A 12,039-nucleotide genomic window follows, 5' to 3' on the forward strand; every position below is an offset into this window, starting at 1 on the left:
TTCAAGTCAGTGATGACTTGATGAAGAACTTGCTCACGTGTCAGCTTCAAAATAATGTACCCACCCAGGCACATATGTGAAACATACACAAATACAATAAGCAGAGAGACAGACATCATCTCTTTTCCTCCCACACAAACAAACAGTCTGATGGTTTATCTAAGTGGGGCAGGTAGACAGCAGGGTGACACACTCAGAATGTTAACAGGCAAGAATGCATCAACAACCTCTGTCACCATGGCTGCACCCTCAAGCCAGCCAATCACCGACTTATCACGGCTGCCTTTCCCTTCTTGATTTTAACTGTTGCAGATACAAATTTCCCAAGCAATAGGTGATGAAACACTAATGGGATGTTTGACTATTGATAAGAAAGTCCATATATTACTGTATCCGTAGTTATTGTGTAAATGACACATTTCTGTGTCTGAGAGTAGAGGATGCCAGCAAGAGGAGTACACTAGACCAAAGAGAGTGTTTGTCCTCCGAGGACTCAAAGGTTAGGAGCCATTATCCTCACCCATTGTCTCTGAATGTGGCTGCTGTGGAGCCCATTCAGGCTCTGACTGTGATTAAGAACTACATAATTAAACTTCAGGTAAGAGGACAGGAGGAGAAAGAATAGGAGGAGAGAAAATACAGGAGGGTAAACAGGAAATTAGAAAAGAAAAGGGAAGAGTAGAGAAAGGAAGAAAGCTGAGTTTACAAGGGGAGATGAGAAGTGAAAGGAGGAGAGAGGTTGAGACAAAGGAGGAATGGAGGGAAAGATTTGTGTGTGCGTGGGTGTGTGGTGTGTATGTGTGTCTCAGGCGTTAGGCAGCAGTGGCTCTGATTCCCCTTGACGGAACCTTGGTCCATTGTCATGGAACATTAGGCCTGAAAAATCCTCCCTCTGCCCTGGATCGCTCTTGTGTCTCACCTCTGAGACACACACACACACACACACACACACACACACACACACACACACACACACACACACACACACACACACACACACACACAGACACACACACACCATTGTCTTTGTGTTATTTGTGGACACCAGACCAGAACATGCATACTGGGGACCACCATTTCTGAGAGGTTGTACAGCAATGGAAATAAAAATAATCAGGCAGAATCCTGGAGCACACACACATGCACGCACGCATGCACTCACACACACACACACACACACACACACCTATGTCTTTGTGACATTTGCTTAAACTGGACAAGAAAATCCATACTGGGAACCACCATTTCTGGGGGTTGAACAGCACAAAAAAAGAAAAAAAAGAAAGAAATCAGGCACAATCCTTGAGGACACACACACACACACACACACACACACACACACACACACACACACACACACACACACACACGCTGGAAGCCTTTCATTAAATGCAGTTGGCATGTAGGGTGCCACACATACCCTAATTATGAGTTGTGGCTCAAGACTTTGCTTTTGAGGCATTCACACACTGGCCTACTTTACAATGAGCAGATAGCAATACATCGAGTAATTCACGCTCATCGGAGCACAGACAGTGATATTTGCCTTCTGGGTTTAGTTTATTCGGATGTGAAAAGAAGCTTTATTTATCCTTAAAGTTCTTGTCCTGTTTTGTTAAAGAGCCTACCAATTGTTCTCATGGATAGGGCTGGGCTTGAAATAATATCCCAACATTTTAAGGCTAAATCATGATACAAGATTTAAATCTTGATTTTCTGAAACCTCCTCGAAAGCACTTTGTACATAAAGACTAGATGACAAAATTAAATACCTAGAAACCTCAATATCGATTGTTGTAGGGACAAAATATTTACACAATTACATTTTTGACAAATGAAACATCAGTAATAATAATATATAATGAGTAAGGATGACAAGTACTTACTGGGTAGAACAGTCTGATAACAACTAGAATAAGACAACACTTTGCTATATGGGGATATAACAATATCCAAATTGAGGGAAGAATCATTCAGGGCAGTAGGACGCACCAGATCCTTTGTCTGCCTCAGCCCCACTGCCACACACACATTTATGGTTGCATACAGATTTATTGCCATAGTCTGGTGTCTGGCTCTCCTTGACTTCATCCTCCAGACCTCCATGGTCAAATCAATAAAAATGGGATGGCAGCTCATTTCACATACACAGACACATGGGCGCACATGAACAGTGAAGTAGAATAAAGGGGAGTAGTGAGAGTGAAGCAAGAAAAAGGCACTGATGAATAAAAAGAATTTTAGAAAATCTTTGCGCATATAAAACAAATTGAGATAGTATATTCAGATAATATGCCAGTATAACCATGATTATTTTAATTTATTTATATATTTTTTTTATTTTTGGTACCAAGCTCTCACCGCCCGCTGTTTCTGTGCTGAACTCCCTAAAGATCACCTGCCAATCAAACAGTATGCTGTGGGCACAGTGGGATACTAATGGCTCCTTGCTTGGGTTTCCTGTTGATCAAGATTTGAATTTCTGTATATTTTCTTTTTTTTTTTTTTTGTCTTTTGGCCACAGCGTCTGTAAGCTGCCATTGCTGGTGGAAACTACATTTACAAAAATGTATTCTACACTCACCAGAAAGAATTATCAGACATTATTAACCATATGATTTTGGATTTTTCTAAGGGAAAGAGGATCTTGGTCCATGGAACTGCAACCATTTAAACTTTACTTAGACATTCACTGTAAATAAAAATAAATTGTGTTTACTGACAAATAGGAGATAATCAGAAATAAAAAGCCTGGCAGATAGATGTGTTGTCAAAGATGACTTGATGTGTTTTGATTAAATTAAAGAATACTGTGTTTCTTTTCCCTTGGACAAAGTTGAACATGATTGTCAGAATGATATAAACATTTGCAATTAAAATGTGCAAATTGGTGTGAAAAAAATAGTCACTGCATGCCACTTTAATGAAAGTCAATTCCAGCTGACTAACAAGCACCAACACAGTGTATGGTAAGGTATTTATAATCATTAATTCTAGCTCATTTCCATTTACGATAAATAGATTATCCATGCCCTACATGAAAAGTGAACACACAGCAAATGTGGAAATTAACTTAAGGCATGTGTTGTGAGATGTGACATGATGATTTGAATGCAAATGACTAGTTATATCAAGCTCCATTTTTGACCGTTTTGGCTTAATTATGTGTAGAAGAATTTACCACATGCGGGGGAAGGGGTCATAAAAGTCATGGCATCCAACTGAAGGCTGAAACTGGGATGAATTAAAATGCCATGAGAGTGAATAAGAACATGCATGTCCTTCATGCGTGTGAAGGGTAAAGCCCTTTGTGTGGCTGTCAGGACGAGAGCAGAAGACATGCATGTTGACTAAATGTCCTTAAAAGGGCAACTGGATGACTCTACATGTGACTTAGTGATTACTGCTTTGATTCTAACTGTAGTCACTATCCACTATTACCACAGTGATCTTATGGTTTTTATGACAATGACAGATCCATGCTCTTATACACACGCAATGATTTGAAGACACTATACTTTGTGTATTAAACAGCCATTTTTTCATCTTTTTTCCATCATCATGCCTGAATTTTCATATGTGTCCAATACATTTATTCCTGACTGAACAGCTGCAACACCTATGACTTCCCATGTTGGGGTGCAAGATATCGGATTTTTGATAAGTGGATATTTTCCAACTTGTTTTGGCCAATTTGCAGATACCTATACATGCAAAAAAATCATCATAATCACATAATTGCAGTGAACATCAAGCATCTCTGGGTATATAATTAAAATATTACACATTATTACACATTCACAGCGCAAAATAATCTTATCATCTCATCTCATCTTATTCACTTTAGGCAGATCCCAGTATTTCATTTTACAGCCATCATGGTCTGATCCTTATTTTGCCTAGAATACTGTGCATCCCTATCAGCCTCTACTATGTTTTGTGCTACATTAGCAAATGTTTGCATGTAGACAATCTAAACCAAAAGATGAGCAATGCAAACCTTACCTGCCAAAAATCACCACGTAAGCACTGTTGTATCATAGTGTGCTGATTTCAGCAGTTAGCTAATTGCAGCCCTAACAGAGCTGCTAGTGTGTGTGTATACTCTTAGTCTCACTTTAAAAGATTAAACAATGAACTGTCACTTTTTCCTCCCAAGAAATAGAGCTAAATAGCAAATACTGTCTGGTCAAATATGACCTCTTCATGGCAAATTTGAATGTTTTCCAATGTCCATCTTTGGTTAGTTTCTTTGGTATTCATGTCCTACAATAAAATGTCTCAAGATGCAATGGCAGGCAGGCTGTTGGATCTTTGGAGGTGCTTTAAGTGCCTTGAAGAAGCTCACCCACTCACACATGCATCTTTATATCGGAACACACACAATTCCTGTGGTGAGATTAGTTACGGTCGTGGCTGGCTGACTGAAATGGCTCATTCCTCATTGTGAAAGCATTCTGAATAGATGGCATAGTGGTTGTAGCGTGTGTGCACGTGTGTGTGTATGTGTGTGTGTGTGTCGCCCTTGGGCAAGCTGTCTTTCTGATGCCACGCAGCTCTTAATGCACAGCACAAAGGGTAATAGGTAATTAATATGCAATACACACTTAATGTGCCTGTATGAGACTGTGTGTGTGCGTCTGCGTGTGTGAGGTTAATACGTAATTAATATGCATCACACACTGGCATCCCAGGCAATTAAGGATCCAGTGGTGTCCGTGATGCTTCTTAACGAGCGTCCTCTTTAATTGGAAACATTTCATTGTAAACATGTTGATTTATATGACGGCCTGTCGTTTGGTGGGATTAGAGGGAGTAAACGATTAGGGCGGCGGCATAGTGACTTCCTCAAAGACGGCATAATAAACAACTTAAAGTTAAAGACCCCATACTGTGTATAGGCAGCATATTAGATATAAATTCATTTATGTGGCTAAAGACACACTATGGATCCAAATATCAAAATATGTTCCTTAAATGCAAATATGAAAATAAACATATCATAATAATAGTCACAAACATTCTGTAGATACGACTACTGCCAGTAGCAGCTGGTTAGCTGGCCAACTGATATATGAACAGTGCTTTAAGATGTAGTAAGCTGTAGAAAATAGAGAATGTACTACCACGGATATACAAGGCAATTTCACAATGTAACAATACTTAATCAGAAAAATAGTAGCAGTAAAACTCATGCTTGCAAAATACAGAGGCATTTCCAGTAAAAAGAACTCCAAGTATCAAAAACAATCATTATGCATTTGTTGTTATGTATTAATTAAATTCATGATTAGTTTATCACTTATGCAGTAACATGTACGCAACATTTAAGGTTAACTGGCTAAAAAGGGGCCAATTTAAACTGTTTAAATACTGTCACTTAGTCTAATCTATTGTAATGTGTCCCATCATAAGCTCATCTTGGTTGAGCATGGAAAAATTGGCCTCGGCAGGGTAAGTGCAACCAAATACTTGTCGAGTAAGATTTACAAATGTCATCCGAATATAATAACAGTAACTTGCTGGTATGAAAACCCTGCATTACATAACAGCTTACATACAATTTTGCCTTCACCATTTTATTTTAAAGCATAATAAATCTTGTTCATCTTAAATGCGTAATTGATACTTCTCATTTATAACAACCCTTTGACTACTGTCTTTAGCTCACTCTGAAACTAGTACAAATCAGGTGCCTGCTGTCTACCGTTACTATTGTTGGTACCAAGATGACTTGGTATATTTGCACAAAGCAGCATAAAATGGACATACTCTAGGAAAGTGTAGGTACTTAATTACACCATTTGATTTCACTGTAAATAACTGTATTTACTACAGAACTCCACAATCAGACAAAATATAAGCAAAAAGCCAAATGGCTCCCATGATTTGTTGTACGTGACATCCAGTTGTATTTCTATCTTTCCTGAAAGTCCTCCAACTGTACACAGGTTCAGTGGGATTGAGGTAAAAGTAAACTTTTGCAGGGGGAACACAAAAATGGTAAGGCTGAACTTCAATACAATGCCTGCGTTGTCAACAGATACTATTGTGAACTAATAAACCAGGCCCAGAAACACAGTAAATATCCTGTTCCTGTATTTGTCCCACAGCGAGCTACTGGCCTAAGGAACATAAACACAGCGTGTGTGTGCCTATTTGTGCATGTGCGCGAATAAGGGTGTCATAGTGTCACAAGTTATTGTTGCTGTATTACTGTGTCTGTGTGCTTGTGTATGTGCCACGGCCTGCTCATATTTGTGTGTGCCTGTGTGTGAACACAAACAAAGACCAGATGATAATACCATAATATACACTCAAGTCAATGGGGTTTTCCTGTCTGCTGGATGGCAGAAAAGGTCATTGTTCAGCACCCATTTATTCTCACAATCAGGCTACTAGCAGAAACCAAAGAGGTCGAGCAGGTCAAGATGGCTTTCAAACATAACCGATTTATTGCCTCAGTCAAAGTCAGGTGGGGGAGATTACACATTACCAATTCATCATAATGATAAATCAGGTGTCAAGTTATGCTGACCAGATGTGTTTGAAAATAATTCAACAACCACACCAGACTACATATTACTCTTTCAGCATTTAGCTGACACTCATTTACTTGGGGGAAAAAAAAAAAAAAAAAACTCCCCAGCAATGGAACTGCAAACACAAATTGCAATCCCCTGTACAAGGGTCAGGATCTCAGTGCCATTAGAATTCTCCAGAGACGTGATCTCAGCAAAACATGAAAAGCTGTCAGATCAGACATGCATGAGGAATGCGTGTGCATGAAATTGGCTGTAGATTGAAGAAGATGCTTGACCCATTTAAATTTTAATGCAGAATATTTGTGTTTGTGTGTGTGCACATTTCTGTGTATCCAAATACGCACACGTCGAGTGTCCGACCCTGAATTCACCAGATGCATGCTAATAAACAATTGCATGTACTTTGATCCAGTTCTGCAATTGTTCTTCACAGTGCTTATCTGGATTACAAATGTATTGCAAGGATCAATTCTGGATATCTTCCGCAAAGACTGTAAATTTCCAAATTTACTGAAAGCATTAGGGCTGTTAGACTTAGGGATCAAAACAACTGTGTTAGGTATAGGAAATGAAACTACTTGAGTTGGGTTGGGTTGAGGAAAGAATCATACTTTGGGTTAAAATAACTTTGTCTTGTAATGTAAGTTATGTAAGTGACATGACCCATGTCAAGTAATGTATATGACATCAATTCCATCACTTATGTACATTAACCCAGTTATGTTACATAACTTAAAAACAATCACTCATGACTCTTGGTACTTTTTATGTGGGTGACTTTAACTGAATTACCATTAAAACAAGAGATCTTACTTTTTGCAAAACTGCCCACAAAAATACAGCTTTTTTCTTCAGTTAGGAATGTGCCAGCAAAAAAAAATTAAAAATGCATATCTGCATTGAAAACAGCACTGAGACACAAAATCACCTCCATCCGTCTGTTATTCTCTGATGTTTACCTGCGTGTAATTCATTTATTTCTAGACTTCTAGAGAGGGTACAAGAAACAGTATGTCAAAAAAATGTGTAACTGCTGTGAATCCATCATTGTTTTGTAAACTGTATCATTTGGGAAACTCCTCACCTGACCTACATGCACTAGAAGTGTTCATAACTACCAGTCCAAGCAGCACTACGAGCCACTGCTGACTGGGACTCTGGAGACGACAAGGCTTTCATGGAAAGAAGCTGGCCCTGCTGAATGAGGCATTTTATTAATATTTCACAAACTGCAGGAGTGTGTGTGTGTCTATGTGTGTGTGCTCCTGTATTTACATCTTTGTGAGGACACTGGGGCTGGCCCACATTTCCAGTAAAGGTGTTTAAATACGTTTAAACTTGGCTTGAGGGTTACAATTAGGTTTAGGTTAAGGGCAAGGTTAGGCACCTTGCAATATATGTTATGGCTGTGGTGTGCTAATTAAGCTCCTCACAGGTACAGCGAAACCCATGTCAATGTGTGTGCACGTTAGCAGGGGGAAGGGTAAAAGAGAGGAAGCACTTCTGGGAAAGTCAGTTTACCCAACAAGCACTCAGGAAGCACTTTAGTTGTCATGACAGCATCACCACGTTGAGATGATGGGTGATGCAGAGGGGTTGGGCATTAAGATGGAGGAGAGAGCGGGAGAGATGCAGGAGCAGGGAACAGAGAGAGAAAGTGTGGTGAAAGAAGCCAGTAGCTGCTTCCAATTGAACAGGATCTAAAAAAGATGAATGGCAACTCTTTCAGCCATAGATCCAGTCGATTCATATTTCAGGAGGTGATGGAATCAAAAAGGCTTCCTGCCACAAGCAGACTTTTGCACCATGATTCACCAAGCTGTTCTGTCTCCGGAGCAACTCAGGGATGACAGAACTTCTATATTTCCAAAGATTATTGAATACCATTTAACACAAATGATACAAGTTTAAAAAAAAAAACGTTGCGATAGATACACAGCAGGAAATATTTGACTTATAATGCCACTGGATCTTGCAGGTCCAATGAGTGCTGATCAGAAGGTTAGGCTGCACTCTTGCATGTCTGATTTTCAAATATGTAGCTATATAATGTAGATAAGATGATTGTTAATATAATCTAAAAGGTCCAAACAGTAAAAAAGTTGAGTCTCAATCACAATTCAAAACCTGACGTTTGGGATTGAGACTCAAAAATCAACTTTCTTACTGTTTGAATCTTTAAATTAGAATAATGAACATTAACACCAGGTTGATTTGTTTATGGTCCACAATCCATGACGGAAAATTCATTGAATGTTTATGAATGTAAAAGAAAATAAAATTAGTTACTACTAGTTGGAACAAAGCCTGTGAGATGCAGCATTTTATCAGAATTTTATAGTTCAATATTTTATAGATAACATTCTCATTTATTTTAGTTTTCTTCTAGTTTAGGGCTCCCACCAATGATTTCTGTCATTGTCTATTCATTTGTTGATTATTCTTTAACTGATAAGTTGTTTGGTCTATAAAATGTCAGAAAAATGTGATAAATATCAATTTGTTATTTTCCCAAAGCACAATCCACCACCACAAATGTCTTGTTTTCTCCAAGTTTTCTCCAATAGTTCCAGCTGTACTTTGGTTCGACAAAAAAAGTACAATAAAATAATGAACCCTATAAATACAGACACCCAAAGCAAACCGGTGTTGGAGCACATCCTAACCCAAACCCCAACCCTCATTCATATGTCTCGTCATAATTGGAATGGCAGATGCTTCCATGATCATGTGTGTATCCCTTGTCACCACACCGTCAACCACAAGCCCCACATTGCAAGTGTGAGCCGCATGTCAGTTATCCCATAGTTCCCCAGAGGGATGCAGCAGAAGAGCTTCCTCACAGTACTACGTCAGTGAGACAGTTTCATATGGCAGCACCACCACCGTGACCAGATTGAGTTTGACATGTGCCGCAGTGACGTCTGACAGGCAGGAAAACATGGGGGAACATCAGGGGAGCCCTGGCACTGAAACAAAGTATTGTCGAGGGAAATCCAGCTCTACCCATGACACACTTAGACGACACCCACCCAATGAAACGCTCCATGGTTTTCTTATTCTACCAGTAAGCGCCTCTTTATCTTTCCATGTAATTCTCTCATTTGATGATACCAAAAGTCATCCTCGTTTTCATTTGTATTCCTGATCCGCCGTCTTCCCTCTTCCCCCTTCTGTGCCTACCCTCCCCCAACTTCCCCTCATCTCTCTCTTCCCCCAACTTCACTGCCGATCTCTTACACCTCCGAGCCATTTCTTTTTTTTTTTCTGTCATGTGAATTCAGTGCAGCTTGAATCCGAACATCACAAAGTTGTCAATCCCATAGATCCATTCAGCCTTCATTTCATCCTCTTTTTCAGCTCTTATCCTTATCATTCCAACGTTCTAGTCAGTCCTCATTTCCAACATCCAATTTAGCCCGTCTTTTATTATTCCAACATCCAATCCCGTCCTTACCCCGTCATTCCAGTATGCCATTGAGCTCTTTAACTATTATTACAACACTTCACTCAGCTCATGCCATTATTCCATCATTCCAGAATCCTTTATTCCAGCAGACAACCCTTAACATAATTCACTACTCTTTATTTAGTACTTATTCCACTGGCAACATTAACTCAGCCCAAAATTCCATCATTTATCATGCCTTTGCCCTTAACAATGGGTATAGGTGTGGTTTTATTGTTGGATGCGCTGTTAATGTTACAATTTAATCTTTTACTGTGTGAAGTGCAGGTGCAAACAACCTGACCAACATCAGGATAGTGTGCCATGCAAATCCAAGTTTCTGATCAGTGGGGGCCGTATTGCCCCCACTGATCAGAAAATAGTTCCTACATGACACTGTGTTTATTTTCACTGAAATGCCGTCAAGTAAGCAGACATCTCTTCGGAAGATATCTCCAAAGCTTGGCAACTCACACCAAAAAATCTAGATGTATAAATATATGTAGTTTTGATCTTGGGGGGGAACTAGCAATTAAATTGCTGTTATAACCCATCTAGTAAAATACATAAACTGGTCACGAACAATGTATAAAATCATATGAGCAACCAGGTTTCTCGTGTCGCATGTCAGCATCATATCTGAATTCGATTCAAACCATTCAGCTCCTCTGTCAGCTCTTATTCCATGAACCCAACGCTCGGGTCATTATTTCAATGTTCCATTCAGCCATTATACCCACATTTCTTCTCGCACTCATTCAGCCCAAGTCACATCTGCGGGGCTGAACTCAATCTACAACCCCCTCCCCTCCATACTTCTCATCTATCTCTTCATCCATCTGCCCACTTCTATCCTCAGTTATCCTCCCTCTATCACCGCTGAAACAACACTCATCCATCTCCCTTCCCTCGCACCCTTTGGTGAGAAATCTTCAATTTATCTTGTGTCCCCTTGTTTTGCCATCACTTCTCTCCGTAATCCTTCGTTCTGTCTATCCATCCATCCATCCATCCATCCATCTACCCCTCAGATGTACTCTCCTCCTCCTTGCCTGTTCCCTCTCTTCAGTGTGACAGTGCTGCAGGCTATCACCAATTATCCCAGCTAAAGTTGTGCCTACATCTATACATCTCACACAACCACATACAATATCCTTAGATGTCATCTGACACGATATAATGTCTAGCATGACAAGAATGGATCGCCACACGCTTTATATGCACATACATTTCCTTTATATGCATCATTTGCTCATGATACACTGATACTTAAAGGTGCAAGATGTTAAAAAATATATAATAAATAGGGGGTAGTATGTCATTATAGTAATCGCCAATTGCTGCAAACTGTGGCTGTGTTGAGCTAGTTAGCTCAGTAAGTTGCGAGCTAGTGGTTCAGACCGGAATGTCAGTACAAGACTTGGGCTAGTTTGTATATATCAGCATATATCTCTGCAACACAGTACATAAACATCTTCCACACAATGCCAGACCTGTTATTTTTTCACACCGTTTCTAATTTCAGTTACTTGTTTATTTTTATCTTTTAATTTAAACCACAAAAATATTACATGAGCATTTGAATCCTGCTATAGGCTGTTTTATGAATATATAACAAAAAAGCCAAATATACTGATCAATCTGAGAAGCTGGGCAATAGCTGAACAAAGAGATGTACCTTTTAAAAGAGATGTATGTGTGTGTGGGTGACACAAAGGGGAGGGGAGTTAAAAAAAAAAAAAAAAAAGAGTTAGACTGCTGATAGGGAAAGATGGACAGATATTTAAAGAGGGGAAGTAGAGGGAAGTGGAGTGAGAGGAGGTGGCTGGAGTGTAAAAGACAGGAGAGAACTAATGTTGGTGGAAACAATAAAGAGGACACGGAGGAAGGCAGTGAATGATGGGCAGTCACAGAGAGATAAAATGAGAGAAAGAGCGAGGATAAAAGGACAAAACAAGGGTGCGAAACATGGGGAAATGAGAAAGTGAGGTGCAGAGAGAAAGCAAAAGGACTGAGACGGAGAGAAGTCGAGATGTGAGAATGAGC

At 39.6% G+C, this 12,039-nt stretch overlaps 1 protein-coding gene across 2 annotated transcripts in view; it reads right to left on the minus strand.

The window, feature by feature from the left end:
- LOC119030093 (ephrin type-A receptor 5) overlaps positions 1–12,039 on the minus strand; it is a 71,795-nt gene that overhangs the window by 39,376 nt on the left and 20,380 nt on the right. The window lies entirely within an intron of this gene.

The sequence above is a fragment of the Acanthopagrus latus genome, chromosome 12 (genome assembly GCF_904848185.1).
Source record: "Acanthopagrus latus isolate v.2019 chromosome 12, fAcaLat1.1, whole genome shotgun sequence".
Lineage (NCBI taxonomy): Eukaryota > Metazoa > Chordata > Actinopteri > Spariformes > Sparidae > Acanthopagrus > Acanthopagrus latus.